The sequence below is a fragment of the Pinus tabuliformis genome, chromosome J (assembly GCF_031772625.1).
Source record: "Pinus tabuliformis cultivar Carrire ecotype Pingquan chromosome J, CPIR1, whole genome shotgun sequence".
Classification (NCBI taxonomy): Eukaryota; Viridiplantae; Streptophyta; class Pinopsida; order Pinales; family Pinaceae; genus Pinus; species Pinus tabuliformis.
This window is the reverse complement of record NC_142295.1, coordinates 1,226,480,521-1,226,495,116: the sequence shown is the minus strand read 5'-3', so window position 1 is coordinate 1,226,495,116 and position 14,596 is coordinate 1,226,480,521.

Genomic DNA, 14,596 nt, shown 5'->3' with positions numbered 1-14,596 from the left:
GAGTAGAAACAAAACAAGAAGAGGAGGAAATTAAAACAGGGATAGAAGAAACAAAACTTGCAGAGGCAGAAAAGACAAAAGAAGAAGAAACAAAAGCACCAAAGGTAGAAGTGTCTCCTGAAACACTGGAAGGGAGGCAACAGCTGTTCTTGCTCCACTCAGCACCCCAGTTAAGCCCAAACCAAAGAGAAAAAGGAAACCATCCATGTATTTCAAGCCTTGAAAGAGCACTAGGATAAAAAGAGGGAAGCCACAACCACCCTCAAAAGAGCTTATCACCATTGAAGATTCTCCTACTGCCAAAAAGGAGGAATCTCCATCCAGAACCCCCATCACCTATGAAAGAGGAAGCCCTAGATATTCCACTTGGGGGGAAAGGATAAAACTACAGGAATCCAAAACTATCCTAAAGGAGGCGTAGACTGCTCTACATGAGACCTTGACAAAGCTATAGGAGACTGAGAAACTTGAGAAAAAGGCAAAAGAGCAGATCAAGGGGAAGGATGAAACAGAAGGAATACTAGCACCTGACCCACAACCTAGTTTAGGCTCTTATTACAACCTTTTGGAAGGAGGGAAAATCATCCCACAGAATTTTGCAGTCCCTCTTTTCTTTGAGCTAGAAAAAGAAAGAGTAAGGAGCCATAGATGGATGCAAATTGCAAATTCCAAAGGGTTGGAAGACATTGGCCACATGGAGAGAAGGCTTAGAGAGATGGGCAGAGAGCTGGCCACTGTAAAACATGCAGAATAAATCAAAAGATCTCACTTGGAAGCAGAGAATGAAATGTTAAGAAAACAGCTGTAAGAATGGGGAACCTTGGTAGAAACTGAAATGTTAAGAAAATAGCTGCAAGAAAGGGAAACCTCGGTAGAAACTGTAGTGTTGAGAAAATAGCTGCAATAAAGGGAACCCTAGGTAGAAAATGAAATATTAATATTAAGGAGACAACTACAGGAAAGAGAAGCCCAATTAGCTTGCATGGCCAGCTGGGCTATGGAGGCACTATAGTGCAGGCAGCTAGCCAAATCATATGCAGTATACCTCAAAGCTTAGTGGCTACAATTCCAGATCAAGACCCTGGCCCAGAGAGGCACCACACCTTTTCAGGATTATAGACAGTTCAGGGATCTATGTGATCACAGTTTAGCAGAGGACAAGGCAAAGTTGGCAGATTTTTATTTTCATAACATGGCCCTCACTGATATGAACCTATGGGACCCCAATGCTAGGTTGGGGGACTTGCAGTTGATGGCCATGACATCTTGGATGATTCATGAGGAGAAAAGGGCAACGAAAATCAAGAAGTTAATGGAAAAAGAGCTAAATGAACCATTAATGATCGGAGCTGAGCCAACAGATCCCATGGCTCTCATCAGTGCCCACCAACACCCTGTAGATAATCCTCAAAGTGCCCCTAAGTATATCAATGAGCAGGTCCATGTTATTTCACATTTTGAGGACATGGAAAGATTGTTTGGAGATGATTGCATTCATTCTTGTATGAGAAGGTGGAACACACTGCCACACAGCCTACAGATCAGGGAGCATCACTCCCAAAACAAGATGAAAGAAGCATTGAGGAGAGTACCTATGTACAAGCGCTCTATGAAAAGTTTGAAGGCCAGTTGGATTGGCCTCAAATTCAGTCCTCCACTGCTGCTAGGCCTACTGGAAGGTGTAAAAGAAGAACAAGAAAAATAGCAGTGGTAGGAGGTGGACAGAAACGCTGGATTCCATGATAGGGAAGAGGATCTCACATCAGAGGATGGGATGTCAAGGAGGTCATCAGGGTCATCAAATATGAAGAGATGGACTAGTTGCTCAGAGGATGAGCAACACATTCAGTAGGGGGTGATGCTGAGCCCCATAAATTGGTAATTATATGGGCTCATTTTTCCTCCTAACTTAGCTTAATCCACCATTCTCATTATTTTATTGCATGTTTTTTATTATATTTATGCTAATATAGTGAATTGGGTTAGTCATTATGCCATGAAGTCTAATGTGTGCTTTATGCAGATTTTTGGTCAATTTTGAGACAAAGTCAAGGGTTTAATGAGAATTTGGCAGCCAATATTCAAGGAAAACAAGGGAAAGGATTTGTAGGAGGGTTTCCCCCCTCATTTATGACCCCCTACTTTGAATCCTTTTTCAGAGGGCTTGGACCGCAAGCAGCCACATCAATGCATCAAAAGGGCAACCGAGTGAGTGAAGAAGAACTGATGTCTATCTCTAGTCTTGGCAGCCAAGCCTCCTTGATTTTAGGAGAGATGTTGGGGCCCCAGTTGTATAAATAGGGGGGCTTAGGGCCTCAGTAGTTTAGCTAGTTTTTAGTACCATTTTCACACTTTTGTGCAACTCTTGTTCAGCTCATTTTTGAGCTTATTTTTGTGAACAGTTTATGTAATGTGACTTTTATTTTGATAATGGAGATGACATATTTTCTGAGCTAGCACTAATTTCTTTCAGAGGGCTGAAGCTCTTGGGTTAGGGCCCAACCCAAGATACCCAACACCTCTTGCTTTGTACTTATATGTTTTTGCTTCAGTTCATGAGTTAATTTCTGTTACATAGATTTCACAACTGTCACTCTCCCACGAGATTCTTCTATCTGTGGTCAGATTCATCCGATCTTGGTCTTGTGCAGTTATCTGGTAAATGCAATCCAACTCATTGTCGCTTTCATCTTTCGTGCTCGGGTTCAGTGTAGCACGCTCCTTCGGATGGATCTAACGAGACTACCATGCGCAGTGACTTTTTCTTGAATATCATCTTCCTCTTCTTCAAGTTGATGGCTCCATTCATATCAGTTACCCAGTCTATTCCTAACAACGCGGGATAAGGATTGTTGTCATCGACAATCTCTATAACTTCAAAGTTCGTCTGTGTGCTCGCACCTTCAATATCAACTATCACTCCTTGCAACCTTCCTATGGGCACAATTTTCTATTGGTTCACCATTTGTAATTGAATAGGGGATCACTGCAATGTGGGCCTGCCCATGCGTTCCTAGGTTTGCTTGGGTAATACATTCACATCCGACCCCAGGTCTAGGATTACCTGATCCATTTCGTACTCACCAATTTGTGTCGTCAATCTCATCTCCCTCCCAGTGTACAATGTATGCTTTCCCAGTTTTCGGACTACGCGCAGTTCCCCTGACCCTGCGCACCTAGTGATCAGCTCTGGCAGTCCTTAACTACATTGTTGTCGCGCAGTAATTTCATGCATGTATCCAGAAAGGTAGTAAGCATGGACAGATCCATTCCTGGCTCCAGTTGATCTTTACTACCTGAAGTGGAGGCCTTCGTGAAGCTCTTGTTAGCTTCCATAAACATCTCCTTTGCGCATTCTAAGTCAAACTCAAGTTTCTTTGCAGGAGCCTTACGAAACCATGTATCTTCCTCAGGTTGCTTCCCTTTATCTTCCCCTGTAGTCACGCCACTTCTTAGCATCATGTTCACATTTGGGTCTTCTTTGCGTAGTTCACACCTCATCATTTGGATATTTTGAGTCAGAGGCGGCTGGAGTACGCCTTTCTCATGCATCTGTGTGATCAACGTAGGACAATCTGTCTTTTCGTGATCAAAATGAGTGTAATACGAATAGGATAACCTTGTTGGGTTGGTACAATTGCATTCATAGTGCCTTGGCCCTCCGTAATTGTAACAAATTAACTGTTTGTGGCCCCTTCCTGGTCCCATTCCTCCTCGTCCTCAACCTCGCTCCTGAAATCCATTGTGTGCCATCCCCGCAGCTGGGTTGAGGGCTCATTTTTCTGTTTGCATCCTAAAAGTTGGGGCCTGATCCATCATTAACTTGTAACTGTGACAAGTGTACTTGTCGTGGCCTACCGACCTACAGAAATTACAAAATAGTTGTTGTGGAGTCTGTGTATACTTCTACAGCAAGTGACAATTGTTTTTCATGTGTTCCCCCCTATCTGACAGATCGCGCACCATAACGCGGGTGTCGCACTCAACCCTGCTTGGGCTTCTGGTCTCAACGGCATTGGCCCCCCTCCTATCAAGTAGTTCGTGAATACTGGACAATGATCCTTGTCGTGGCCCTAGCCTTTGCATTTTATGCACCATACTTCTTTTCGCGCCTCTGACCATGGTGCCCTATATTGCTTCAAACTTTGCATCTCCAGGCATAGATTCTGTATTTGCACGTGGATTTGTTGAAATCCCAACCTAGGGTCTTGTATCGGGGTCTCATGCAACCTTATCGCCATTTCGAATGCTTCAGCCTGGGTTGAAAGCTTCTACTGTGACAACGCTGTCCTCAGGTGTAGTGTTAGAGATGCCACAAACCATACGCGGTGCTATGCATTCGTTAGTGTCATATTAGCCTCGCGAATCATACTTTTTAGCTGCTGATCCAGATCCCAGGGGGTTTCACCTGGGAGCATCGCAATCTCTTTAAACTTGATGATTGACTGTGTCTCTGATTTCAACCGGCTAAATTCTCTGTTCAACACATTCTAGATCTCTGTTATCCTTGCATTTGGGTGATCGTTAGAGTGCTTGATATGCCATGTTAATGCGTGATCCTGCAGCGTTCTCACCAATGTAGCCTTCTTAATGTTGTCATCTCTGACCCCTTGTGCTTCCCACACTACTCTTACCACAAACCAGAACTGGTCCGAATCCTCATTCCCTACTCCTTTGAATACAGGTAGCTTGATCGCACTTGCCATGCTGAACTGAGGGGTTAGTGGAGTTGGAGTGGGTGGAGATGGAGGGGAGGGAGGTGAAGCAGTGATAGCGTGGGTGGAGGTGGTAACTGTGGAATACACTACTTTATCAAACTGATCGCACTTCTCAGAGAGAACTGAGCGAGATCTTCCTTGCTCTCCCACGATAGTGAAAGTAATGGATTGTTTTCTAATTCCCCGCTACCTTTGTAGATCTTTCTGCTCCGCGTCATCCCAAACATTAATGTATTCACATAACCTACTTTTCACATAACAACATCTTAATCCAGGTATTCAAAGATTTAATGTACTTACCTCACGGTCCCTTGAGAAAACGTCGTTCAGCTTCACTATATCTCACGGTTGTGTCCACCATGAACTCAGTGATGAATCCTCCTATTATCTGGTCAAGCCAGTGGTCCACAGCTCTCGCGATCTTGTCTTCTGATGCCTCTAGTCTGCGCACTAATTCTGGAGTCCACACTATGGGTTGCTCGAGCTTACACCTTCCCTGGCTGTCAGCTAATCTCGCGATCCACTCATACAACTCAAAAGGAAAGGATGCAAAGAAAATCTCGTGGATTTCTATATACATGTAGCGATCCAACCACCTTTTCTCAGATACTTGCGGAGTTCTCTTTTCCTGTGTCACAAACTTTTGAATCTTTTTGTCCAACCACTCTTCAATTTCCTTCTTGCTTGGGTTCCAGTGGCATGACATCAGACATCCCTTAGGCAGATCCTGGTCTTGGCAACGAAACCATTTGTTGGCTACGTGGGGCTTGACCCAAGTTCAACAGTGAGTTAGCCAAGCAAATCCTGGTACCACTGGCCCTTTCGGTAACAGTCCATGGGGCACGGACTGAGGTCTCACCCGAAGTAGTATGGGAGGGTGCTGGAACCAGGTTTTCACACCCTAGGGATGTCTTGATGTGGGAGATTGGTACGTGATTCAATCTTCGCACTTACTAGATTACGCGTACCATCAAGCTTCTGGCGTTCTGTGGGACCGCCTTTGCACAGCTCCCGCCGCAGTGCGACCAGTGTTAATTACCCAAGTCCTCCTTAATTAGGGTTTGTTCGTTAATTACTTAGAAGATTCCCATTCATAAGCATACATATAAGTGCGCACATATAAATAAACAGATATCATCAACACATAACATTCAAATACAGATCTATGAACCAGATGCACAATATGTCAACCCAACTGATCTTTATTAATGATGCCTTCAAAGTTTGATCCAGTACAAACTCGACTCCACCCTACGCACTCAGCTACAGGGGTCTGTGCACTTAGCTGCAGACTCTACTAGGCCTCTGTGCACTAAACTGCAGAGCCTCTACCTACTACTACGACCCAATACACTTCAGATCCACTTCTATCTTCTAACCATGCCTTCGCATCTATCTATTACTTTTCAATCCAAAACTGAGACTCTACACTTAGAGCCTCACTCTATTTATACAATCCCATGGTCCATAGACCATGGGTAGGCCAACACACTTTACATTAAATTACATTATTTTAGGGTAGACAACCCTAGACTCTCGCGCTCCGCACCTGCATTTCGCGGGGTCTTTACATTACATTGACCAAAACTCGGGCTTTAAGCCCCAAAAATTTGCTATGGGGAGATTCGCTGCCCAACACTAGGGTTGGGTCTTGGTGTATATCCTCCTCTTTTGATGTTTCTTGTTCCTTTTCTTCGGACCTCCTCTTCACAATCTATGTAGAATAAATTCTTCTGAACACAATTATGACCTTTAGTTTATTTTCTTTCACAACTGTAAAAAAGCCTTTTTTCTCTTTTTTCCTCCAATTATTGTGGTGTCAACCTTGTAGGTTGTGGAAGACTAGGAGAAACAACACTTCCATATTTATAGTTGTGAGTGGTACACTTCCTTGTTTCCATAATTTTTCTTTCAACGTTTCTTGCCACCTTGAATGCCTTCTCCAATGAATTAGGTTCCCAAAGGCGAACCTCATGTTGGATGTTATATTTTAAATTCCCTATGAAGACATCAATCCTATGCTACTCTAGAATATCGGTTACCCTAATATTCAATTTTTGGAAGTCTTGAATGTGGTTCTCCATTGAACCCTTTTGTTTGAGATTTATCAATTGGCTAAAGAAGGTGTTTCTCTTTGTATCTTCATAATGTGCTATCATTTCCTCTGTAAAAATTTACTAGGTGACAACTGGTTTATGAGAAAAAATCCATCTATAGCATATAAATTGATTGGGTTCTAAATATAAATATGAAATATGTACCTTTTGAGAGGTTTTCACATCATGTAGATCAAAATATTGTTCCATCTGTAGTATCCAAGTTACCAGACCTTACCATCAAACTTACTCATATCTATCTTTGGAATGTGGTGTTTCTTAAACCCCACATTGGAATCTCTAAAATCTAATTCATATTCCTTTTGCCCTCATCATGATTTTCATGGCTTACATTCCCACCCCTGGCAATCATTTCTTCTAGCAACTTTACCAAACCTTCCTTCAACACTTCTATTTTGACATTCATCATTACTTCCATGTATGCTTTTAAACCATCATTCAAAACTCCCATGTCCCTTTTTATACCATCTATATTAACATTCATTACACCTTCAAATTCTTTTTTGTTACTTTTTGAAAGAGAAAAATTTGTTGCACTTGGTTTCGTAAATTTGATATATCATGCAACATTTCTTCCTCTTCTTCATGCTCCATAGAAGATATTTCTGGTTTCTTACTAGGTGTATCCATTTTTTTGTTTTAAGGACTTTTGGAATCCAACAATGATATATATGCTTCACTATGCCCCTTTAATCACTTCAAATTGATTTTTCAATCAAAATTTATGCAATTTTTAAAATAAAATACATACCTTTTTCTTCTTTTTAGGAGCTCGATCTTTAAACGACTATAACTCTACAATTTCAGATTTGCAAGGTCTAAAATTACTTTCTGTGATATCCCTCTGGGTCCTCTTTCCGACGCCACAAGTCAGACCACAATTAGATTCTTCAAAGTAATATTATGTCAAATTTCCCACAATGACCTGATTATGGACTAGTTCAGTAGTGAGAACTTGTACATAATGCCACGTGCCACTGTTTATGATTTCGGCCCTGAAATTGATACACAAGAAACTAAAGTCCATTCTTTTTCTTTAAATTTTACAAAATTCCAATCTAATGCTTGAAGATAAAGTTATGATTATTTTCCCTCGGTTTTTTAAGACTGAATTTTGGATCATGAGAAAAACCTTAACTTCCTCGGATCATATATAAAAAACTATAGCGAACCAGGATTTGAAATTCCGGCACAACATTCAACACAATTTAGGGTCCATGTGGTTTTAATTTAAGCTTCTAAAACTTCGTAGAAAATAAGTTATAGCGAAAATTCCACGATGACCTATTTGAAGCAACGAAACCCTAGAATCGAAATCTCTGATAAAAAATGCTATGCAACCAGCTCATAGAAAAGGTAGATCAACAATTAAAAATTATCCTCTTTGAGGTGGAAACCTCCTTTACATTACATAAATGAATAATTCTTGGGTGATACAAATGACAAGGTCTCCTTTGTATATATAGGAGTCTAAGGGGTCACAATATAATCAGAGCCTACATAACAATAATAATGTAAGGGCACAACAATAACAATAATGGTCTTCTATGGGGCACAACAATACCCATATGGGGGTTACATGGGCACAACAATAAAAATAGGTGGGATACACTAGTATTAGAGGTACCTAATAAGATAATTCAACATATCGGTCACTACCATCATCTAGAGGTATCCATAAATGTTCTTCTAGGTGTAGAACATACTTAGCTAGTGGATACAATGTAAGTTTCTTCATCAATTCCTCTAGAGAAATAGTCATATTTCAAAAGTGACATTAAATATAAGCATCTATTGTTATCACCAAAAAATTGATCCTTTAGCCTAATTTACTAGATGGATCGAAGTACACCATGTAAAGCCAATTTTACCATAGTAAAATTGCTTTTACTGTGAGAAATTACTTAATAAACCACCTTTATTAAGTAATTTATAGTTAAACCCATGAAGAATAATTAAATAAATCACTATTTATTTAATTTTCTTCTAAGAATAATTAATTAAAACATCGTTCAATTATTATTCCTTAGCATATTTGACCCAGTCATGAAAAATAACAGATAAATCATTAGTTATCTTATTTTTCTCTAAGAATAATTAATTAGTCACTAATTAATTATTATTCTTTGTCAAATTTGACTAAATCCCTTAGGAATAATTAAATAAATCATTATTTATTTATTATTCCTTAACCAATTCCTTGAGATGATAAATAAATCATTTATTTATTTATTGTTTCTAAATAAAAGTTTAAATACTCTTTCCCTCCTAACCAAATATAATAAAATATTCCAAGTGGTTATTCCAAGAATGGGGTTAATAATATTTTGTTATTGCTCATTATTCGAGGATAACTCAATATTTTGTTATAAATAGGAGGGTTTTCCATTCATTATTCACTTTTGATTATTTTCTTTGTTGCACTCATTGTTGTAACTCTGATTATTTTCATTGCTGCACACCATATTTTTGTTGGGTTTACACATTATAGAGGAGAGAGACTCTGCACAAGCTGAAGAATTTTGAGGATAGCCAAGAACCCATCCCATAGAGGGTGGTTGGTAACATTTATTTGTTCTCTTCACAGGTATTATAATAAAACTATTCTTTGTATATCTGGTTTCCATTGGACGATTGGAGTTATTACTATTTCTTTTTATTGTTTAACTATGATTGTGACATAGATCAGAATTTTGACAGGTTTTGTCTCTATCAGTTGCTGCAGATCTACAATGTTTAGTAACCATTTATATTTTTGAGATTGTTTTCCATCCAAAATCTTAAGTGGGTTATTTTCATACATCTTTGAGAAGAAAATACTACAACAAAATTGGAGACTCCACTTGGGATATAGTTCAGATCCAGAAACCTGAGTGACCTTAGGTTTTCAACTTAGGGTTTCTTCTTTTTTCAAGCCTCTTAATGTTTCGTAGCTTTTTAACCCTAGATTTGTTAAATTTCTGACCTCTGCAAGATTTCTGGTCTTATCTGCAGGTCACAGGAACCAGTGGCAACAAAGGTGACACTTTTTCTGAGATTTGCCAACTGGTAATCAAGGAGCAGAAATCAAATTTTTTAGCCCAAAAAGTGTGATCTTGAGGCCAAAGCACACCTTTCAGCCCAAAAAGTGTGATCTCACTTGAAAACAGGTCAGTACCTGCGATTTTAGGGTTTCCAAGCTTTTGTCAGATCTGTTTCTATGTTTTGCTGAGAGATGTCTGCTGGGTTGTTTGACCTCTATCCCTTCCCACTTGGGCCTTGATCTACTCTGATTTACTCATCGAAGTGGAATTTATCCCCCTAGGGCTTCTAGTATGCTTCCACCTTTATAGGAGGAGTTTAGCTTAGTGAGTAGTCTAAGTTTTTACAGCACTTTCAACCAAATTTTCCAGATTTGTACCCTTCTTTTTCAGATCTATAAGGATAGGTTGTCACCATCCATAGTTTCATATTTAAACTTGTTTGGTCATTGGCCTTAGGGTCCCATCGGTTTCCCTGGGTGTTTGACCCATCTCCCTATCCTTTTGCAGCAATCCGCCTCTCTGGTTTTTTGCTATTGCTGCACCACTTTCCAGCAACCTAGTGTCACTTGATCCCAGTCACACTGAAAACTAGATCTCTTGACCATTTTAGTGTTTTTTCTGTCGATTTAGCCACTAGCCAGCACAATGTTTCCAAACCTATATTGGGTGGGGTTTAGATATTTGTTTTGTTGTTCATTTTCTATTTTTAATTTCAGTTTATTTTCAGCAAGATTTTTTCTTTTTTACAAACACGATCTAGGCTTAATCAATAAATACACTTACACATACAAGCACACCTTAAGCGAAGGGTGCTTCGTTTACACTACCAAGTGAAGACTTAACATAATAAATTTATCTTCCCTCATTAAGACAAAGGAATATTTTTGATCTCCCTTTACCATTTCCATGTCACATGTGTGTTACCAACATTGTGCCACCAAGGAATTTGTCACAGAGACTCTTAGGTATTCATCCCCAGTTTCTGCTTGGGCATATGACTCCTCCCTGTAGGGTTCAATTTCATAGTCCCCCGAGTCCCCATACCGACTCTTCTCTTGGTTCATCTGATTCCTCATCTAATTCTGAGCCTCCTTCATTGCATTATCGTCACCATGTCTAGACCCACAACTGGTGCAGGAACCCAACTTGGTGTTGGCTTCAGTTTTACTTCAGTGGTCACATCAAGTGGAACAGTCTCATGAACTATTCTGGCAGCCCCCATACTCCCTTTTATGGTTGGATCAAGTCTACCGGATTTTATCTAGATGATAAACGACCCTACACACCACAATGCTGGTTGACCTGCTATGCCGACTAAGATTCCCTTAGACATCCCAAAGTTTGAGGGTAATGTTGGAGAGGATCCTACCAACCATGTCCGCTCCTTCCACGTGTGGTGTTCGTCCAACTCCATTACCTATGATTTCATTCGTCTTTGGCTCTTCTAATGCACGCTCACTAGAGATGCTTAAAAATGGTATGTAGACCAGCTCGCCGCATCTCATTCAATTTTCGGGAAACTTGCTAAAGTGTTCCTCTCATATTTCTAGTTACCTCTTTGGCATGACACTGGTGTGGAGTTATTGACCTCATTTCGTCAGTCCTTCACCGCTCGCCTTTCAGACCATGTTCAAGAGGGGTGTAGAAGGATGAGCACATGTCGTTTCTTGCCCTTTGAAGACCGTGTCTATCTAGATTGGTTTTTGAGGAGCCTTCTAGCACCCATTAGAAAATATGTTGCGTCCCATTTTCCTTAGACTGAGTAAGAAGCTCTCCAAACCGCTCTAAGATATGACCTGATTTATACACAATATGGTTGTGTCTATACTGTCATTCCAGACCTTCATCGTCATGGAGGTGCTAATGCACTGGGGGTATCTCACGCCGCTGATGGTATTTTTGGAATCCTTTCACACTCTTCTCCATATACTCAGCAAAATTATGGCTATCTGCAGGGGGCACAAATTCCTCTAACCGTCATGCCCCTCCTGTTAGCAACATGTTTTCAAGGCCCCAATCTATCTACCAAAATGTTTCTCCTCTTTATGCACAACCAAGCGCTCCAGCCCCTCAAGCATTAGCACCGCAACCTCCCATGCATCCTCATCCCCAGTAGCTATCACCCCTCTGGGTCAAGTGTTTGCATAGCAGAGTGACCAATCCCCAAAATTTGAAGAAAAAGAATAAGGGGAAGGGTAACAAGGGTAACCAGGGTAATCAAGGTCACCAACCTAGTGAACCTCAGGGGAACCAACCTAACACCAACAACCAACAACAAAGCAATTAACCAAAGTAGAATTCGTACGAACAAGCCTTGTGCATGTTGTGGTGTACATGGCCATTATACACATGAGTGTCCTCTCTTACCCTAGATGCGCCAAATGTGGGAGGCTCAAGTAGCTTCTAGAGGTCAACAATCGCCTCAGAATTTTGCATCATCTCAACTGGCACTGCTTACAAATCGTTTCCCTCAGCAAGGATTTGTCGTTACTCAACCTCAACTAGGTCAAGAAACTCATCGCCTCCAAACTTCTGGTCCTGGTGACTACCATATCCTTATGATGAATTATGATGAGGTTAACCCCTCCGATATCAACCTGCAAACTTGGTCGTGTCAATACGACAAGACATCGACTCCGTCCGCCACTGAGTCCAAAACCAAAGCATCTGTTGAGCCTCTTACAACACCAAATAGTCTGTTACAGATCCCTCAACCTAAAGTTGAAGCCATTCCTAAGATCCCAAAGGGACCATTATGTCGTAATGTGACTTCTAACCGAGCTACCCGTACATACAGTATAGTAGACAAACTGGCACAATCACCTGCTGCCATGTCGACGCTGGAAGTACTCCAATCATGCCCATCTCAAAAGAAATCTCTACTAACTACCTTGGGTGTAGTAGATCCTTCTGATGATCATTTGATTGTCTTCCCTATTGATACATCATGACATCCCCCATTTCCTTGATCTATTGCTTTCCAGTTACTAGTTTGAGTCCTTAATTCATTAATCTCCCGACACATTATTGACGAAGGTGCATCAACCTGTGTGATGTCCACTGTTATTTGGAAACAACTTAAGTCACTTGAGTTGTCCCCCTCCACCATCACTTTGCGTGCTTGGGACAGACACTCTTCCCATCCCCTTGGCATGTACTACAACTATCCAGTGGCCCTTGCGGGCAAGACTGCCCCTGTCAACATCGAGGTTATTGATACCACTTTGGATTAAAACATTCTCATAGGTCATATTTACACATATGCCATGTCAACCGTCACGTCTGCAGTGTTCAACAAGATGTTATTCCCTCATGAATAGAAGATCGTTACCATCGATCAATTGACTTACTACAAGCTGACATCCGTGACCTCCCTCGAGTCCATTATCTCGCCTGCGTTAGATAAGCAATCTCCAATCCCTCTTACTAGTGTTTCACTCAGAGTCTATAAAGATTCCTCATTGTTGGGTGCTTCCCCCAGTCCTCCCCCTCTCATCTCAAAGACTAACTTTCTGAGTGTTTGTATGTTACAAGCATCATGGGCTACTCTTAAGCAGTCTGGTACATCCGATCAACAACTAGCTGCTCAGAACCCGGTTGTTGCCATCCCAGTTGAGCCCTCTAGATCCACCCCCTCAGGACCTCCTATGTTTGTGGGCAACTCTCCTATGTTTCCACCAGGAATCATTCCTTCAGGTCTCAACAATCCAGGAGCTATTCCTTCGTGACATTACCCTGTAGGTGAGATTCCTTTCTTATTCCCCCCTCCGAGAGTATTTTATGTCCCTTTCATGGCTTCACTGGTTCTTCCTAATATGACTCTGGGGATCCCAATATGGTACATTGACCCCCCTGCAGGAATTCTTCCTGGTCAACTAAGACCTTATCATGCTTTGACCCTAGTTCAACCGGCCCCTACGGCCCTTGCCACCACTCCAGTTCCATCACAACCTCAACAAGAACCCACTCCTATTGCGAAAGCATCTAGACAGGGGGGCAAAGCCAAGAGGAAAGAACCTAAGGACAAGGTTTCCCAAGCCCCTCCAGGCCACAAGGCCCTAAAGCCATCACCTCCATGCGCTTTGTGTAAAGTTGTTGGGCACACCACCAATAATTGTCCCAAGATTTCTCATCTCAAACCTTTGGTTCATGAAATGTTTCGTGAGTCAAATATCCCTGAAGTCCATGTTAACTTACCGGGTCCACCCAAGAAACTCAAAACGTTACGCACAAATCACCCTTGTGCCTTGTGTGATCATCATTGTCACTATTCCCATTGTTTCCCTCGTCTCGATGAATTTTGCGATTGGCTTGAAGTGCCTTGCAAATGCAAGACCAATCGTAGTGGAACACCTACTCCTCTACCCATGGATTTTGGTACCCCTAGTCAACTAGAACAGGGGGACTCTAGTCCCACCATCGTGATCCCTCCCCCTAATGTCGAGATGATGGACACCACAGGCCATATCCTTTACTTGTCATCATCCTTGAGTTCCTTGCAAGAAAACCTTTCTAAGGCTTCTATGTGTGCTTCTATGGAACCTATTTCGATAGAATCCCAGGTCTCAACATCATTAGATCCTCCATATACCAGATTGATGTCTACCATTCTACATGATGCGTATGTGAACCTTATTTCTCAGGTTGATGCACCAGGTACTGCCGCCACATCATGTAGTCTGTCTTCCTCCCATCCACCCATATTCCAGTCCGATGACGACATCAAGGAAGCTATGTC